The 19,476-nt window shown below is 36.0% G+C and overlaps 1 protein-coding gene across 2 annotated transcripts in view; it reads left to right on the forward strand.

Moving 5' to 3' along the window:
• ITGA1 (integrin subunit alpha 1) overlaps nucleotides 1–19,476 on the forward strand; it is an 80,153-nt gene that overhangs the window by 9,115 nt on the left and 51,562 nt on the right. The gene's annotated exons all lie outside the window — the stretch shown is intronic.

Consider the following 19,476-nt stretch of genomic DNA (forward strand, 5'->3'; position numbering starts at 1 on the left):
TTTCAGAAACCAGACCATTCAAACTAATGATTTCTTCCTTAATGTGATAGTAGATGCACGGCAGATGGTGAAGCTCAGTGTGTCCATTTCAGTTACCTCTTTGAATGCTCTTATCCTGGGAAATTGTCCTGAGGGCTGACAAGGTATGTATGCTATCAGTGGCATGGTTCATGGCATATGAATTGGCATGGAGGTTAAGTATCCAGTTCTGTGAAGCCATATGAATATGATTAAGGCTCACAAAATTAAGTCCCTAGTTTCCATTAGGAATCTTCTGACTACTACTACTATAAACTACTATAAATAGTTTCATAATCTGTTATTTGTCTACCTGTTGCCCATTTCAAAACATTTATAATATAGAAGTAAAGATTACAAATTTACAAATAGAACTTGGCTTAAGACAATGACAACTCTAAAAATCAAAATTGCTTTTCAAATTATTTATTTGATCTGTTGAAAGTGCTGAGAGCCATAGTAAGTTTTATTTCTTCCTGGGACAAAAAAATCTTATGCTGAGGAAGTACAAACTCCTTTCAGATTCTGACATGTATGAATATGCAAGAATGAACCTAGGGAATTGTTTGTTCAGTTTAAGCTAACGTGTGATGGTGCAGGTTGTGGGTGTAAACAAGCATTCCTTGTTAAAATGTGGCAGAGGAGAATGGAACAGGAGAGACTGGCAAAAAAACATTTAGGAAAAACACTGATGTTCTGTGGGTTGATGTTTTTGATTTTTACACTGCAGTAACAACTGGAGAGTAAAACTTAAAACAGTTTGCATCAGATAATTTTACCAAAAACATTTAATGGTGCGCTCTTAATGCTGATGTGCGCCAGCTCTGTGAATTTGGTATTATTTATTGCTATGTTGTATCAACTGAAACATCAGCCTAAACTCATTGATGGGGAAGTCATTTTGAGTTAAAAGCCCTCTTTCTTCTGTCTTCCCCACAGAACAGGTATTCTAAAGAATGCATGAACAGCACTCACATTAAAGCTGTACTTGAATAATACTGTGATTTTTCTCTCAAAGAGAAGCCCAATAAGAGAGTTGTTTACAGTCAGTTTATATAGATCAGCTATGTTATTTGAGCTTTATGGTTTTGTCTTGAATGATGTTGAGTGCCACACATCCTCAAATGGTCAGGTAGGCTCTTTCGTTAGGTAGGACTTTCTAAATAAAAAGCTTTTTTTTCTTTAAAAAAATCTGCCTATTTTGATTTTATACACTACCAGCTTTAAAGCACCCACATTCTTGCTACATACAAAGTTAAATGTAAAGAATACATATGGCATGTAGAAGAACGTAGCCTTCAATAAATTTTTATATTGTTTTATAGACGCTTATTTCTAAATAAAGCCAATAACTTCTCTTTTTAAGATAATCTTTTATATTATTTCCCTGCTTAAATTACTGCGAATTTGTTGCAATTGTACACTAATGCTACTTACCGTCAGATTAGTAGTACACCAGGAAATTTTAAGTTTAATTCTCAATGAACTTTAAATGACAAACCACACTGTTCCTAGACTGTGAAGTAGTTTGCTATTTTTGGACCCAATTGGATCCAGTTATTCCATTTAAAAATGGTGAAGAGTTTTTGCTGTGTACTGTAAAAAGGTTACAATGACAATTACGTATTTGCGCCTGCACTATGGTAGTGTATCAATGACAAAAAGGGGCAACTGTTTTGCTACTTACTTGTTTTTTAAGATGTACCAGCAAGCATCTGGTAAGAAACTATATTCACGGTGATTCTTTGAATTATTTACAATTAGAATTCTACACAGACTTTACAAATTATGAATGTTTTTCTTTTTTTTTTTTTGCTACTGCTGTCATTGCATTAAGCCCCTGAGAGAAATATACAGCTAGTTGCCCAAATATGGAAGGGTGGGATTTTTTATTTTTTTGGGAAGCATTTTATAGTAAAATAAATATACATGCGTTCTGTAGACAAATGCATCCTGTTTCAGGAAACAGCTTAAGGGCTTAGTTTTGAAAGCAGGCTATATTCAGTAGTGCAGATGCTTGACCTGGCAAAGTTCCAGGAATGTAAGTGGCTTTTAAAATCAAAAGAATTGTGAGTAGCTGAAAAGTTGGTATCAGCAAAAGATATTTCTTTAACAAACACCTTAAATTCTGGGTATAGATAACACATACACAGGAGATACATGTTACCTGCAGTTCAGATGAGTAAGTGTTAAAGCTATGGGAAAATAATTTTCATGTATTTCGTTTTGAACTAGAAATAAAAAATGAAAATAAACATGAAATAAAACCAGTCAACAATATGTAATTTTTTCTCTTATACCATAAAGGATTTAGTAATTTCAAACAGTATCTGTTTTATTTTGATTATATTCTGACATAATTCTGTGAATTAGTAGCATGGTTTATCTTCCAGTTTTTCTGTTTTCAAAATAAATGATTATACGGTGTAGGACTTTTTAATAGTTACTGTGTTTGGTGGGAAGAAAGCTTTTAAAAGTATCATGAAATTGGCTTGAGCCTGATCCCTGCAGTGTAGTTAGCTTAAAAGATTCAAATAAATTCATTGATTTAGGTCATAGAGCATCTCTTGCAAACTCATACTCTGGAGTAGACCATAGTTTGTTTGTTATGTCCACTTTGGCATTAACGTCCAGTTATTATGTCAGGCTTGGGGGAGGGAGGAGGTTATAGAATAAAGCTTGCTACCATTAAGAGACCAAAATAATCCCACTAGTTAAAAAGTAAAATAATAAAAGGCAAATCTTCACTGAAATTGTATGCCATTTAGAAGTATTTAACCCAGGGAAGTCTTTATTTCCTTTCTTCTTTCTGTTTTCACCATTGTACACACGGTGTTTGAGCTAAATATTGGTAATAAATGATCTTGTGACCAGTATAACAGTCCTGTAGCTCTTCAGCTGAATTTGTGATGTAACGTGTGTGATGTTTTTAAAGATGTTGTGTGTAGTCTTCGGTAATTTTCATCATTTGCTACTGTTTTTGCAAAGGTTAGGGAGCCCTGAACATAAAATCTCTTACTTAACCTGTTGAAAATGTCTTAGTTTAACTTCTCAGCTGCTGACATTGGTTTGTCTTTTTCTGTGAAAGTATATTGTAGCTGCTTTCTCTGACTTATTTAGTGTCTGAGCTTCTCTAATTTCTTTCTGGAAGCTGGATCATCTGTCCAGAAAATGTCAGTTTTGTAAAGGCAAGGCGGGAATAAAAGATGGAATCGTGTGCATGTTTTTTTAAATTTATTTTTTAGTCACACTGTTCACTTTATTTTGGGATTTTCTTACCTGTTAAAGAAAAGAAACCTGTTTATAAATGGAATGGATGTCTAGTTCTACAGGAGAAACAAGTTCTAAAAAGATTTGTAGTGTTTTGTCTGAAGCCACATTTGTGCAGTGCATACTCTTTATTTCTTCTACAGATGATCTATGAAAGCAGTTTTCAAAATGTGAAACTGCAATTAGATGCTCAGCAATTAGGAATCGTTTGTAACTCGGAATTCCTTCAAGGTATATTAGTAATGTGGAAAAAAAAGTGAAGAATTAACTTCAGAAACCTACTTTTTAAATATGGCAAAACTTCAGACTTTATTTCCTTTTTCTTTTGTTTTAAGATACAGCTATAATGTGTATTTGGAAGAAAGCTTTCAAAATGCAGAGCTAGGTGTGTAACTTAGGTGGCTGAGGCTGATGACAGTTTCTTCTTCCACAAACTGTGCTAATGTGGGGAATCACATAGCTCAGGGTGGTGTTCTCTCCCTTCTCAGTTCCTGTTAAATGCCTACAAGTTGTTATAATGTGACTGAATTATAACTTTCAATGTTGTTGGGTCTTACAATTTTTCTATTTGATTTGATTTTGCAGATGGTATAAATAAATAGAAACAGAGTAGTTGCAGTAGTTGATTTTGAAGTGTGTTTGGTTCTATTGTAATGGCCACAACCTGTATTTAGAGACTGCTGTGTTCAGGTTTTGTGTAGGAAAATATTTTGCAAATTTATTATACTGCTACTTTAGACCTAAGGAAATGCCTAACCTTTTGGGTCTTGTGGTTTTTGTGACAGTTCTTAATTCAGTCCCTGACATGGGTCAAGCCTGGACTTTTTCAGCCCTGGGAAGAATAAACATTGGCTGTGTAGCTTCTTGTGACAGTTGCCCAAAGAATTGCTTAATAAGCTCGATGCTCAGTCCTGCCACATATTTTTATGCTTGACTCATGTAGGGCATTGACTTTGATTTGAGGATAACTGCATGATACAGAACACGAAAAAGTGTCTGAAGTGTAACAACTAAACTGTAGTGCATATTCTCTGTAAGCTTCTGAACTTGAGTGTATTAGAAATGCAGTATAGCTTTTCTGTCAAAAACATTGTCCTAACATGTCATAGTCTAAAATGGAGTGTGAGGAAAAGATCTCTGAAACCACAGTTGTTCCGTTTTCTGAAAATAATTCTTCCTCTTGTCCTACTTGGGGGTTATACAAGAAACAGCGGGGCTGACACTGGAGAAGTACTTGCTTCCAAGTCAGTGCCTTCTGGGAAATGCAACATGCAGAAGCAGCTTTCAAACACTGCCAGCTTTTGATAGATTTTGCTGTATCAATCTCTAATTTATTGCCCTGTGTTTGGGAAATGCTATGTTCACAGCTCATGTAATTACTGTCATACTGTTCTAATAATTACTGAATGTCAAGCTATGATCCTCTGGCAAAATAGCTGTTCCATTAGACAATGTTGATTGGTTGAAACTAGTCATCCTTTTTAGGAATGTACATACCAGGGTCAATCTCTGTATTATCTCTGGTCTAAAATGGAATTTATAATCAAAGCCACCCCTAGAATAATGAAGAAAGTCTTGTGGTTAAGGAGTCAAAGAGGACTGAATGCATGAAGCTTAAGACCCTTTTCGAATGTATTGTTAGTACTAGGCTAAAGGTGCTTCCTTTTCTATAAGTATCTTTGGAAAGTACTATTCCACGTTGCATAAGTATTCCTCACTGACCCAGGTGCAAAACCTCTTGGCAATAGGAGACAATTTTTAGGTTTCGTATCTGAGTGGGATAGGAAAGTGATTTAAAGCTGGGTCTGTGCCTGTATAACACACTGCAACCACAGTCTTCATGTTTCAGAAAATAGTCCTGAAGAGGGTCCAGTGTTTCAAAAAGATTTTGGATCTGATGGCAGTCAAGCAAATCTCACTTCTGAAGACAAGCTGATAATTCCCCATCCAGCTTCAATACATATGCTTAGCTAAAAGCAGTTGTCCTACGGTTTGTTACTGAAAGCACTTCAAAAGAAGGAAATGAAACATCAAAGATACGTGAAAGTAGGTAGCTGTGTGCGTGTGTGTAAAAATGTGGTATCCTCAATGAATGTAGTTTCTTCATGGTTAAAAAAAAAAAAGCTAACAACTGTTATCTTGTAGTTGCATTTGGTAGCTGAAGCAATGACTTTAGAACGCAGGCTTGATCTTTATCTTCAGACCTCAACATTTCCTTACAGTTGGAGGAGACTGGTAGCATATGCTACATTTAGGATATCTGATGGTTGATTATCAAATGCTCATGAGCATTTCATTCAAAGGCTTCTGAAGTTCTGAAACCTGCAGCAGGTTCTACTGAAGAGAAGTGCCTTTTCCTTTGACCTGCAGCGTTCAGACTGGTGACTTAAAGTGTTTAACACTGGTATAATCATTTTGGTTTAGGTGTAAGAGAAATTTATTAATTACATTGTTAATTATTTATCTTTTTTGTAAAGTTGCCTTAAGACCACTTCCACTCCCTTTGGTAAAGATAACTATTTTATTCCATGTAATTTATTCCTCTCCCAAGTGGAAATTGGTGTACTGCTATAGGTTAGGTAAGAGGAGCTTAAATAGACTTTTTTCTGGTTTTGGTTTGTTCAATATATTGCTGGGAGAATATCAGCTGTCTGCCAGAATGGCCAAACGTGGGGCAGCAACTGTTCTCACTCCAAGCTGGTACCTCAGGAAAATGGTGTTAAGAGGCAGAAAAGGAGCAGCTGCTTAACGAGCGAGTGTTTCCAAGTTCCGGAGCAGTGAGGAAGGATGAAAAGTTACATTTTGACAGAAAACATGAGATGCTGTGTTGGGCTTGAGACTTCTTCCCTGAAAAGAACAGCAGTGGATGTTTGGAATATCGGTAGTCATTTCCAACTGGACTATTTTATTCTTCTTTACAATGCCAGCTAATGTGATTAAGTTTTTATCCAAGGGAGAGAAGCCTTGAGCCTGGGACTAGAAATTACGATATTGAGAGCTCAAGAGAATTTGCTAATCCTGTCACTGCGTGGTCACTAAAATTTCTGTTGGGCTGGCTACAGAAAAGTCACACATGGAGTCATTGATATATCTGAGAATTGTGAAAGATGGTTTTCTTTTCATTCCCTCCTATGAACATAGCCTTTTTTTGTCTATTTTTACAAAAGTAGCATGTCTTGCTTTGTGACAAAAGCACTTTGTGTGCTTTCTAGTCAATTTCTAATAAAAAAAAAAATCAACAGAAGATGATTAAAATAAACCCTTGAGAGTTTTTGAGGATGAATTTAGACAAAACAATAAGAGAAAGCCATAAAAAATCAAGCTGAAAAATTAAAAAAAAAAAAGTTTGAGTTTCAGCTAAAGCATTTTTATTAACCATTTTTATAGTAAGTCAAGTCAGCCAAATGGCAAGATTTTATGCTTTATCTAAGTGTCAGGAATCAGTTATTAAAAATCTATTGGTAGACAGACAGTTGACAAGTCAAGCATACAAACCCCTTGGTAAAGAAGTTTAATAGCTTAAGCAATTGCAAGCTGTCTGTATATGTTTTATGCAAGTCTACTTGCACGATCACATGCTACTTCTGTTATGACACAAAAATCGTATTAAGTGTTCAGAAAGAACCAAATTAGTGTTATTGCTGACAACAGTAAATCTAACCTTTCCTAACTTTGAAGACTTGTTCTTCTAGCCAAAAAGCTTGTAAAGTTTTATATAGTCTTTCTTTTCAAGGAGAGCAGTATTGGAATTGTCAGTGAAAAATGTTTAGAGCTTTAGACAGCAGTATTTTGGAATTGAATGCTTTCAGTTTTATTTCTAGAACACTTTAAACTGCTTTGTTCTCTATCTTAAAAACTCTTACTTGACATAACAACTGGCAAGAAATAAATATATGCCAGAGAGGAGAAAATTCCTACTACTAGAAAATAAGAAGTTGGAATTGCCTTCCAGTCAGAATAATCAGAGCAAAAGGTCTCTTTGACATGGAATTTGTTTACCCTGAAAGAGATGATGTAGCTGCCAGCAGCAGATAGGAATTGATTCAGCAATCCTGTACCCTGTGCTCTGAACAGAAGCAGAGTGCCTGCTGCTGTTGTTTTAGTGGAGAATGGAGTTGCCATGTTTATGAGTCCAAAGCTTAGCACGTATATTTGTGCCACATCTACCAGTTTGTACCGCAATACCTGCCTCATGTTAGGATTGAGTGAGCAGGCAGGAACTCTTTCTCAAACTATGGCTGAGCTGACAAATGTGAAGATGCTTGCATTAGGTACCTGGGTTTATTGAGTAATTGCCTCTCAATCTCTGTCAGTCTGGTGTCTTCCAAGAGCTCTACTGATTTATTTAAAAAAAAAAAACAGCTTTTTGTTTATGAACAGGCATCGATCTCACTTCATTGATCATTAAATGTGTTTCCTTTAGAAAGCACTTTTCCTCCAAAGACTCTGAAGTGAGCTGCTTTGAGCTGATCCCCTGTTTATCTCTGCACAGGTTAGAAATGTTGGCCTTAGACAAATGCAGCAGCAGTATCCAAAGAGCTATAGGCCATAGAATAACAGTAATAATAATAATAAGGTGCACAGCATCAGCATTGTTGTCGCAGCCTCTTAGCTGGGCTTCAGGGAAAAGCTGAACATCATCACTCCTGCTGCTGCTGAAACTCTAGTTAAGATGCTGCTTACGTAAAGCTGATGCTAAATCTGTGATAGGGTGACAAGTTTTTGCAGAAGTTCTAGGAGTACTATGGGACAGAAGATGGTGTCATGAGGTTCTTTTTGCCTTTTTAGGAGGTCCTTTTCCAACACTTGTAGCTCACATTGACTTTAGAAGACTGAGTCAGTCTTAGATATCTGACTTTAGCTTTGCAAACTTCTGTTTACCCTGGACAAGTGACATCCACAAGACAAAATAAAATTTCCTCACTGATAAACTCTGTAGGGTACTTGTGTGAAGTTGATGTAGATGTTTCAAAGGAATAACGGGTTCTCTGTGCAGCTCCTTTTAATGCCTGAATACTGTTCCTGAACCAGCTTGGTCTGGACAGCTATCTTAAAATCATGGGTGTACTTCATGTGTTGTGGGTGAGAAATGTAAGTTATTAGCACCAGTAAGTCATGTAGAAAGCTCTATCTTAAACTACATTTAAAAAACAGGATGTTTTTCTCCCTCTAGAGTCCAGGTTTATTTTGGAGGGGGGAAGAGGGGAGGAACAAACCTTCCTCTTATAATCTCTGAATGGCTAGTTCCAAATTTCCCTGAATTGTTTCTTGACGAGTAAAAGAGAACATTTGCAGTAAAAAGACCTGGGATTAATTCTGTAGTGCTTTCAGCTGCCTTGCCAATAAAATCCCTACACCAACAGTTCAGAAAAGGGGGTGGTCTTGCTCTTCCTGCTACTAGAGTGTCGTAGTCTTTAAAAATTAATAGAAATGGTTGACAATGCATATAATTATTATGTATTGAGTTTTCAGCATATTGCTATTCAATATTGATAATTCGTACTCTCTTTTGGATAATTTATTAACCTTGTAAATGAAAAACAAAGTATCTTTACTATAAAAGTGTAACAAAAAATACATGTTCCCCATAAACTGTTACTGCAATTTTTAAAATTAGTTTATTTCCCAGACTGCACTCTGAAATGACAAGGGTGGAGTCACAGATCTGCGGTATATACCACTTAAAAGATGTCACACATGATCATTCTGGGGAGCAAGCTTCTAACCTACATTAGAGGTATCTTTTACTTTCATTTCAGCAGACATACACAGGTGCAAATTTGGCTTTTTGGCTTCATTGAGTTTTCTGCTACTCTGGTGAACGTTGTTTGCCACTTCCTGAGTTACTGGTACATTAATCTATTTACGGAAGGCTGAGTTTTATCTGTTGCCGGTAAATTATGTTCACCTTCCAGATAAACTGGAGATTAGCTACTAACATATAAAACAGCAAGCACATGAAAGTCCTTATGATTGTCCTAGACCATAAGATGAGTGAAGCTGCTTCAGCAAGGTGAGGAAATACGCATAGCAGTAGTTTCTGAATTGGCCAGTGTAATGCCAGTTGTTCTTGTGGTAGTTTCCATGCAATTATGAAAGCTGAGATTAGAACAAATTACTGCTTCTCTTGTCTGCAGTGTCTTTTGTGGCCTGCATGTGGTGGTGGTTTTTGTGGTCATTTGTACATTAGGCAGTAAGTTATGGTTTGTTTTAAGGAAGATTGAATGTAATGACCACTGTGGTCCCACGTTCTTGTCTGCTTGGATTTCTCAGTTAAAAAATTATTGTATCATCAACCCATATTCTTTAAACTGTACAGTGCAAGGCAACAACTTGTAGGTAGGGTAAGGAAATAGACTGCTGTGGTGTATCTTCGCTTTCACCACTGAGCAGTAATGAGTTTTGAACCAGAAATGCTCCATATGTCTTGATAGAGAACTGATACCATGATTACTCATGCCAGTCTGTGCTTGAGACAAGCTCAAGATACTGCTTGTAAGCAGGCTGTGCCACTCTGTTTAAACAGGCAGCAGCTGCTGTGCTGTGCTCCCACAGGACAAAGCAGGCATCCCCTGTTGGCTGCTGCACAGTTGGGGATGGAGAGGTGCTTCATGTTGTGATGGTGCTGGCATCTGGGGTCATTCCAGCATTTCAACAAATATGGGACTTTATTTCCCATTACTGCCTCTAGCAATGTCTAAGCAACTATATTTCCACTGTAGTTATGTTTTGTAGTTATGGGGAAAAAAAAGTAAAAAACGACATCTTGAACAATATTATTGGCGATATAGTTGATTCTTTACAAAGAATTAATAGATTAAAAGCAATAAAAAGCTATTTGGATAATGATTCATGTTTATCACTCTAATCTCAGTGTCCAGCATTTTTAAACCTTCCAAGATGAGTTTTTAGTAACAGCAGGTTTCATCCTCTACTGTCCTGTTCTGCTCTCAGAAAACTGCATGTATGACTATTTAACTACACACACACACACACACACATACACACAAAAAATAAAAAAAAGAATAGAGCTTAAACTTTACTAGGATACTTTACTTTGTAAAAGTGCTATCTGTATTAGGCTGTCATAGATTCTCCCTGCGCATTTTAAATGGAGTTCAGTTTCATAAAAATTCATTTGTTTTACATTTTGCTGCAACTCATTGTGAGCTGAACTTGATACAAGAAGTTTGAAAAATAAAGGAGGACTAAGAATAAAATAATGTTAAGGAAGGTGCTAAGAAAGACTTCTTAGGTTCTGGAGTTTTCAAATCCCTGTTAAAGTTAGGAAGTAAATATTTTAAAGAGGGAAACATGGAATTCTTTTTTCATGCAGTCATGAAATAAAAAATTGGAGCAACATAGTGGTTCCCTCTTACTCTACTAGAAGATGGCTTAGATGAAGAAAACTAATGTTGTAGTGTATTCTAATCAAAATTATCATAGATGCTGTATTATCAGAAATATTGGGAAAGGAGTTCTTTGGACAACTCAACTATAGTTTGCAAGTTGTTGTTGTTTTCTTTTAGTATACACATCTGAAATTTAACTCCAAAGTATGTACATCCCTGCTAGGCTCTGGAATTTTTCCTTGTTCAAGCTCTGCATAATTTTATTTGGTTTGTTTGTTTTTGTTTTTCTCCAAAATTACTGCTTAACGGAGGTATATTGCACTGAAGGAAAAGAGATTTGTGAGCTTCCATCTTTTCCATTTCACTGCAGTTATTACAGTTTCTTGGATCACAGCTGAATTGATATTGATAAATTTTATAGATATCAAATATGAGCTAATCAATTTTAGCGTGTACATTGTGTGTTTTTGCTGCACTGTATAGAAACTGGTTTGAATTTAAGTTCCATAGTACTTTGGTTAGCTGTGTGTGAGACGATGACATCAGGATATTTGCATTTTCTTTTGGAGGATTTCTTCTCTTCCTGAAGCCTTGTGATTCAGCTGACAGCCAATGATTATGCTTAGCATAAGGTGATGAAAGAAAGGAGTTTGTAGCCATTGTGTAGTAAAGAAATGGAAAAAATGAAAGTTGTTGCTTTTCAGAAAGCTGCTAGTGCCACTGAAGCATTTCCATTCTGGTATTAGCCTTAAGTCTGCTGACTTTTGAGAAAATTTACCTGACAGTCTTTGAAAACAATTGGGGAAAAAAATCATGAATAATGATAACAGATCAGGAAGACAAAAACAAAACTATATTTCGTCCTGGTGGAGAGATAATAACAAGAGTTTTCAACTGGGCTTTTTTTTTTTCCCCATCATTTATGTGATTATCACATTTTCCAGACTGTTCAAAAAGAATTGTGATCATTTCTGTACCTACTGGCCAATTTTATAGATGGTCAATTTTAAGTTTCGTGACATATGCTGACAGAGTATTTTTTTGTGTGTGTGCAGTGGTTCATGTTCTTTTAAAAGAGAACAGTATTTTTAATGTATAAAAAGCACCCTAGTGGCAATACATCCACCTTCAAAAGTACATTAACTTGATTGCAGTGTTTGCTAGTTTTCTCAAGTATTTTTTGACATGGTATTTTCGTTTCATTCTTAAAGATATTTTGTTAGTTGGAAAGAGAAAGTATGGTTACAAAGCATGGATTCAAAAGAAACTTAGATATAACAGCATTTGACATTCACATTTGAACACCGACAGGTAGTAATTTATTCCAACTCACATGTTTGGCTAGCAACTAGTATTTCGTGCTTTCTGCTTTCTTGATTGTGCTCTAATACACTGAGATTATGAAAGGTGTAGAATGTTTTGCAGATAATTCATCAAAATAAACCTCCTTTGAGTAGAGAATAGGCATGATGCTTACTGTTGAACACGCATCACACTATCATCTCTTTCTTGAAATTTCTGATACATTTCTGTAGTCCAAGGTCCCTTCCAACCCGAGCGATTCTATGATTCTGTGAGCTCCTACATGAGCTTCAACTCTGATATTGTACAGTACTTCTCTGATTCAAAGATGCATAAAAACTGATTATTAACCATACTGGAGTTGTCATATGTAATGATGATCACACTATTTTTTTAAGCAGTTGGGCTACCTATTGCATGTTCCAGCTACGTCTTTGGATTTAATCATAAGCATAATGTTGAAGAAGCTATTGCTTGATATAAAGTGATCTTTGTGATTACATAAGCTGGAAAAGGTACGGGAGCTCCTTGTTTGAGTGGAACAAGATTGGGGTTTGCTCCCCCACACACACGAAGCAAGTGTTAGGGAAGTTAAAGTCTTAAGAAACCTGAAAAGAATACTTAGACATATTTAGAAATTATTTAGTATGATAACGGTAATGAGGCTTTGGATAGTCAAGCAGCTTCATACTTGTATAAAAGAAAATATATGATTCTTATTGAATCTACTTGGGCTTTTCATGTAGCACAATACTAACAACATTAACTGGAAATACTTAAAGTATGCATTTTGGCATAGGAAAAGCAGACCAGTTAACTGTGTGAAGTCAGATAAAAAACACTTAGGGTTTGGGGTTTGCTAAGGATTTTGGCATGTGTTTCCCCCAACAATAGCTGTACTTGACTTGCAATGCTAGTTGAGACAAGGCTACACAGAGGAAAGCTTACAGCAGCAGGACAACAGCTGGCAAAACTGAGATCCAGCATAACTGAGCAGTTAGAAAGCTCATAGAAAAGCGATTGAAACACATTCAACTCTTCTCATCAAACTGGAGAATTTTTTTTTGTGGAAGAAAACTTACAGGTCTGTGAGCAGTTTTAGAGAGTGTTGTGAAGAACGCGTTTTTCTTTAGGTTAACAAATTCTCATTTGTTCAGTTACTTTTTTTGCCCAAAATTGCTCCATTTTAAGCTTCTGGTCTTCATTCTGGAAAGTAATATACATGATCATTTTAACCATGCATTTGTGTGAAATATGATTTAATAACAAATGACTATAAATACCTTCTACCTAAAAGGGGTCCAGAGATAGAAGGTCCTTAGGGTTGGTATATCAAGTTAGATATTAGGAAGCAAAAGTTATAGTGGGGTGTTTTGGAGGAAATGGTCTTTGATAAGAAAGGAGAATGGGGCTAGAGGGGAACACAAAGGCTGTAGGACTTGAACGTAGTTAAGTATTGATAGAAGAACTATACCCAAAAGATAGGATGGAGATCACTGGAGCCGAACTCAAACATTCTCTAGGAATTGTTTGGCTTTCATCTAACTGCTAAATTTTCTAAGCTTGTGTACATCTGTACAAGTCTAGTGGCTGACCTCACGATGTTTTTTTTTGTATGTGATTGAATATTTCTAAGTCTTTTTCTCCCTTCTATGAGAAACTGCAAAGTGCTAAGAATCATTCTAATGAGAGGCATAATTTCAAAGGTTGCAAACTTTGAACAATATGGTTTTATTCTGACAACTGCTGAGTAGGGGACGTATTCTTGTTCTCTGCTATTACATTTACAGGAGTTTTGCATGTTGCATTGTGTTACTCATTTGGGATCACATTACAAAGCTTTGATTCAGTATATTTTCAGGCTTGACACTGCATTATAAAGCTGTTTTCCAGTACCAATTATTCAGTACAAAAACTGGCAAAGGAAGCTTTATTTATGGAGTTGTACAAAGCATTTAATTGGCTTTGAAAAGCATGTGGCTACTGAATCTGGAACCACTTTCAAATACACATTCCTTTTACTTTTTTGGTTATTTATCTACTTTTAATGATAAGTCTTTTTTTAATTATATGGGCTTATTCCAGAAAATCAGTCTTTTGCTTTTCAAAGGTTAAAGATTAAAGAAAAAAAGCTGGAGGCAAAATTATACAAAGGTTCTTTTGTAGCCCTGAAAAATGAAAGGCTTGATTTAAGCTCTACTGAAAAAGTTCCAAAAGTTAATCCTTTTTCCTCCTCCTTTTTTTTTTTTTTTTTTTTAATATTCAGCTTTATTTGAAATACAGTGGTAGTTAGCCAGCCAGAAATGAATGCAGCACAAACTCCTATGAAGGCCTCTGTGGCCTTCCACATTAAGGCCAAAGCACTGTAGCCTCCAAGCTCACAGATGGCAATTGTACCATGCAGCCATATTTTCTTTCACTTGAAATGTCTGTGACTAAATGTCTTTTTCATAAGATGTGTATAATGCTGCAGTGACATTATCACAAGTGAGGTAAAAATAAAATGTGAAGATTCTCCCCTTTAAATTACCAGCAAAGAATCTACTTCTGTATGCCTGAGCCATTTTACAGATAGTATTTTATAGGTATCTTTGCAAGCAGATACATGTTTAATGTTCCCTTTCTACTAGCCAGATGCAGACCAGCCCTGAATCTGAGTCCTGTTGTGGTGATGCAGCTAAAAGATCCAGTTTTCTTTCACACAGAATCACACACAGATTCGACAGATGGATTCCAGCTGGCTGAGAGCAGTAGCACAAACTTGACCGTGTCAGCACTTGGTGATATCAATTTCCTCAAGTGAAAGGTTTTTCTAATTGCAAAGCATGATACCATATGCTGCTGTGTTCATATTCAGGTGTCGTGGGAGGTAAAGCCAGTACTCCCAGTCCTGCTCCTCTCAGTGAGTAACCAACATCCTGGATACTTCCACATAAGCTTCTTTCTTCACCTGTTTTATTAAAGTACAATAGAGATAGGATTTTTGCAACATGGGTATAAAATACTCTAACAGAGCTGTTAGATACTGCTTTATAAGCTAGGACATCATTCCTAATGTCACTTAGCTTTCGGTGTGTTCTGTATTGCACTCCTATGTTGTTTGCAGATCTTTAAAATACCATTACAGTATCACTGCAAGACAATAAAGCACTTTGTCATTGTCATTTTCTTTGCAAGAGGTCCCTGAATATGAGAAGACAATACAACATTTTAATTTTATTTTAATCTTAAATTTCTTTAATTATCCAGGATGGATGCAGTCTGGAATTCTTCTCCTAAAAACATTCTTTCTTCAGACTTTCCCAGTATTTTCCAGTTGTGCGTACTTTTGCAATATATTTCTACTTTTTCTTTCCTAACTGCACTTAGACCTGCTTTGTTTCTTTGTCTTCTTGCAAAATACAAAAGAACTAATAAAGACTTCTGAAATGCTACAGCAGGAAGTGTTTGACTAAGTGTCTCTGACCGCATGCTGGTGGGGAAAATTAGCATGCAGCCAACGTGTAATGTTAAATGTAACACGCGAATTTGTCCTTTCCAAGAATAGCCACTGTTTATAGAGGATGCAATTGTTATTTGCTACAGACCATACACAGACAAAATATCCTAACTGAATGTACTCTCTTCTCTTGGTTAAGTCATTCTCCATAATGTCATCTATTGCAGGTGATTTATCTTTTTTTCATCAGTCAAGAGCCAGGTGCTAGTTAGACGTGCTGCAGCTCTGGTTATGTTGACATACTTGGAAAACATGGGGGCTCTGTGCAGTTCTCTGTTTGCAAAGATTAGAGTGACCAGGCAATAGGCACGCAGACAAGTCCTGGGGAAATATATTTTAAGCATTTTTTGCATAGTTTACCAGAATAACCAGGCAGATGACATGAAAGTTTGGTTAAAAACTCCAGTTAAATAAAACAGAAGGGAAAAAAAATATATTAGTGGCTACCGTACAAGTATGAGCTACTACTCTAGGCTTGCAATTATCTATTACAATAATATTTGTCTTGCTGTCTTGGTGACTGAGTGTTAACTTCTCATGCGCAGGTACAAACTGTGCCCAGCTACAAATGCTATGTGCACCAGCTAGTTTTCTTACTCCGTTCAAGTCAGCAGTGAGAGGGTCATTATCCCAGTTTTCTGCAGTGGTTCATTTGTTATAAAATGAGAACCTAAAAGCTGGAACTTCAGTATTATCCTCTGGTAAACTTTTATATTCTGTATTTCTGATCAGTACTTTGATCAGTCTTTTTAGTCATTCTGTTAACACGGCATGGAATGGTTCAAAATCTTAGTTTAATTTACCTACAATAACTGTGATTAAGTATATAGTCAAGTACTACATGCCTCAAAAGAAATTTTTTCCAACTATTCCCTATACCCTTCAAGAATTCTCTCCAACTTTTCTGTAGCTTTTATTTTTTTCACTACTTCTGCCAGTAGTCTTTATACTTTATCTACACCAGTTTGCTAGAACCTGAAGAGAATGCTTACAACTTAGACAGAAATTGGAAATCTGGAAGTATACAAGCTAGAAATTATTACTAATATAAAGTATCATTTTCAGTCACAGTCATTTTTTTTTTCAATATTGTGAACGCTGGTTTGTATACAACATTGTACTGAAAAATGAAAAAAAATCATGAAAGTCATAAAAGTGGAGTTATTGTTAGCTGATAGTGTAACATGGGTCACTGTAAACTCCACTTTTCCATTTACCATCTGCAGATTTCAATAAATCTTTAAATGAAAAAGTAAGATTTCATTTTAAGCAATCTGTTGGAAATGTAGTAAGATACCTTTATTAAGTATTTATAAATTAATCTTCCACTGCGTAGTACAACCCTTACTTTTATTCAAAATCATTAGCTCATGATGCACATAGAAGCCACAGGAAGTTGTGTAATACATCTGCATATGAAAATAAGCCACACAAATTGCATACAAAAATCAAACTTCAAAGCATCTGATTTCAAGCTAAAATTGAATGGGAAGTTGAGAGGAAAAGGATAACTATACTGGATCAAATCAAGTATTTGGTCCAGTGTCATGTCTTCAGGAGTAAATGTAAGATGATACCCAGAGACAAAAGATAGATGAGAAAGCATATATGTTATTCCTCCTGTGTATTCTTCCATCTTCAGAATATTTCCAGCTAAGGGGAATTCCTGAATTTGATGTGGTTTCTGTATGGTTTGTAACCTGCAGTAGCTAACTACCTCCATTAGCTTACTCAGTTATCCATTGAATATATGATATTTAGCATCCAAAATATCCTTTGTTGACGAAGTCTCCATCTCTATTCTCTGCTATGTGGAGAGTCACCTCCTTTTTATTTCTGACCAGTCCTAGCTTGTTTGAATTCTTCTAGCTCTGTCTTTTAAGAACCATTATTATTGCTGGTTCTGAATTGACCTCAATCAGAATCAGAAGGCTTTTAGGGGGTAGTAGCAAATAGCTGGCATTTTCTGTTTGTCATCTAGTTTTCTTGTTTTAACATTTCAAAGATTTTCAGACTTTCTGTTATAACCATGAGGATCAGAAGTGTACTCTTTAAAACTATAGGGATTGAGTGTATTGTGTAACAGAGTCAGAAATTTTCAAGACAATTTAGTACCATGAACACACTGTAAAAATCACAATAGTTGCCGATGTTGTACTGTGAAGAAACTCCTCTTTCAGCAGAGAATGGAATGATGTGAAAGGGTATCATTGACATGGCAGGGCTACAAAGCTGGTGAAGGGTCTAGAACACAAGTCGTATGAGGAGCAGCTGAGGAAACTGGGGTTGTTATTGACCTTATTGCACTCTACAACATCCTGAAAGAATGTTGTGGGGAGCTGGGGGTTGGCCTCTTCTCGCAGATAACTAGTGATAGGACACAAGGGAACGACCTCAAGTTGCACCAGGGGAGGTTTAGGCAGGAAATTAGGAGACATTTCTTCTCAGAAGGAGCAGTCAGGCATTGGAACGGGTTGTGCAGGGAGGTGGTGGAGTCACCGTCCCTAAGGGTGTTTAAGGAAAAGTTGGACATGGTGCTTAGGGACACGGTTTAGTGGGTGATACTGGTGGCAGGGGAATGGTTGTACCAGATGATCTTGGAGGTCTTTTCCAACCCTAATGATTCTATGGTTCTGTGATGTGTAATGAAGTTATACAGAACACAGACTGCATATGTAACCTTCAATAGCCTTCGAAGAAAGTAAATTTGAAGAGATGAACTGGAATCTGTGCCTTTTAAAATCAAATTATGTTTTATGTGGTAAACAAGAGGGAAAAGACTTCTAGAAGGATGTTCTGCCCATCTCATTCAGGGGCTAAAGTGAACAGACTTCCAGAGGTCTTGAAGAGGTGAGTTGACATGGATGGATTTTGCAACTACCTTTCTTCTTTAGCTAAACAACTTAGACTCTAGCAGATAATCTCATTAAAACAGTTTCACTGACTAAGAGGTAAATTGGGATTTTAAATGATGGCCAGAATACCATATGTATGATATTCATAAAAATAATAAAAAATATTAATAAAAATATTAATAATAATAATAATAGCTGTTACGTTTACTCTGAAAATTAAGTTAAAAGATTTGAGCCAATGATAATTTTACTGATTTTTTAAATTTTGCAATTTTGTTGACTTTGATTATTCTTTGATGACTCCAAAGAAAAAAGAAAGTAAAAGAGAAAAACCTCTATTGCATATGAAGAGACATGGCAGCATTATTTAAAAGTAAATATCAGTGGTTAAGACAGAGAATGCAAGTAGTTAAGACAAGAATGCGTACTTTTCCGGCAAATGCTTTCCCCTCAGACCATCAGCCATGAATTTTTTCTCATTGCTTGTAATGAATCTTTTCTGAAGAGTAAAAGTAAACACGATTTTAATGTGTCCACTTCTTTTTATTTCCTGACTCTGACTGGAGGAAGAAAAACTGAAATAACACAAAAGAAACTTTTCCTTTTTCTGCTGTCCAGTGAAACCGGAAATACCTACTCAGTGATAAATAGTCTTTTTGTGATAAATAGTCTTTTTGTGATGATTTTACTCAATTAAGCAGGGAATGTGATGCTGAGAGGGACAGATTAGCACTGACCATTTGGGAGCTTAATTATAGTAACAAACTTTCTATGAGAATGTCATCATCTCAATGGTGAATAACACAGAAGTATTTTAGTGACTGACTGGACATCATTTGAATGCTTTGACGTGCAGCAAGTATTATGGATTTGGATACTTCTATGTAACTGTTAAATGTCAGTAAATGATCATGAAATGCTTCTTTGAAATGAAAATAAAGATGTATATAATTGTTTTTAACTAGTCTTGATGTTCTACAAATTCATCAAAGTTTTGGTTCTGTATTAAATAGCTCTGCAGATGGAAGTCAGTGGTTGTCCTTCAACAGGACAAGAATGGAAGAGATCACTGCTTGAAATGAAGAATAAAGAAAAGATAAAAAGCCTTATTTAATGTATAAGTAGTGATGTTGACCAGTAATTCAGTAATTTTGACTTTTAAAACTAACATCTAAGTTTT

The sequence above is a fragment of the Anser brachyrhynchus genome, assembly GCF_964034855.1.
Source record: "Anser brachyrhynchus genome assembly, chromosome: Z".
Classification (NCBI taxonomy): domain Eukaryota; kingdom Metazoa; phylum Chordata; class Aves; order Anseriformes; family Anatidae; genus Anser; species Anser brachyrhynchus.